Below are 1,377 nucleotides of genomic sequence, written 5' to 3'. Positions count from 1 at the left end.
CCTCAGTGGGAAGTCTGTGGGAAGGAAAAAGTGTGGCAGAAAACGCTGCACAACGAGAAGAGGTGACCGGACCCTGAAGAAGATTGTGGAGAAGGGCTGATTCCAGACCTTGGGGGACCTGCAGAAGCAGTGGACTGAGTCTGGAGTAGAAACATCCAGAGCCACCGTGCACAGGCGTGTGCAGGAAATGGGCTACAGGTGCTGCATTCCCCAGGTCAAGCCACTTTTGAACCAGAAACAGCGGCAGAATTGCCTGACCTGGGCTACAGAGAAGCAGCACTGGACTGTTGCTCAGTGGTCCAAAGTACTTTTTTCGGATGAAAGCAAATTCTGCATGTCATTCGGAAATCAAGGTGCCAGAGTCTGGAGGAAGACTGGGGAGAAGGAAATTCCAAAATGCCAGAAGTCCAGTGTCAAGTACCCACAGTCAGTGATGGTCTGGGGTGCCGTGTCAGCTGCTGGTGTTGGTCCACTGTGTTTTATCAAGGCAGGGTCAATGCAACTAGCTATCAGGAGATTTTGGAGCACTTCATGCTTCCATCTGCTGAAAAGCTTTATGGAGATGAAGATTTAATTTTTCAGCACGACCTGGCACCTGCTCACAGTGCCAAAACCACTGGTAAATGGTTTACTGACCATGGTATCACTGTGCTCAATTGGCCTGCCAACTCTCCTGACCTGAACCCCATAGAGAATCTGTGGGATATTGTGAAGAGAACGTTGAGAGACTCAAGACCCAACACTCTGGATGAGCTAAAGGCCGCTATCGAAGCATCCTGGGCCTCCATAAGACCTCAGCAGTGCCACAGGCTGATTGCCTCCATGCCACGCCGCATTGAAGCAGTCATTTCTGCAAAAGGATTCCCGATCAAGTATTGAGTGCATAACTGTACATGATTATTTGAAGGTTGATGTTTTTTGTATTAAAAACACTTTTCTTTTATTGGTCGGATGAAATATGCTAATTTTGTGAGATAGGAATTTTGGGTTTTCATGAGCTGTATGCCAAAATCATCCGTATTAAGACAATAAAAGACCTGAAATATTTCAGTTAGTGTGCAATGAATCTAAAATATATAAATGTTAAATTTTCATCATGACATTATGGAAAATAATTAACTTTATCACAATATGCTAATATTTTGAGAAGGACCTGTATTTCAGTACTTAATATTTTGAACTGTTAAATTGTTACACTGGGCTAATTGTGTACATGAGCACTATTATAGCAACCTAGCATTAGGTAGAGTTAGCTTACCCTCACACGTCCTCTAGTTCGTATCCTTACATTTGAAACAGCATGGCTTCCCTCTCTCTCCTGTACCTATCCACAGTGCATCGGGTCTCGCTGCACAGAACCTTCTCTGGTTCTCTTCT

This window comes from Girardinichthys multiradiatus, chromosome 23 (genome assembly GCF_021462225.1).
Source record: "Girardinichthys multiradiatus isolate DD_20200921_A chromosome 23, DD_fGirMul_XY1, whole genome shotgun sequence".
Taxonomy (NCBI): domain Eukaryota; kingdom Metazoa; phylum Chordata; class Actinopteri; order Cyprinodontiformes; family Goodeidae; genus Girardinichthys; species Girardinichthys multiradiatus.
The sequence above is the reverse complement of the archived record's forward strand: the minus strand, read 5'-3'. Positions refer to the sequence as shown.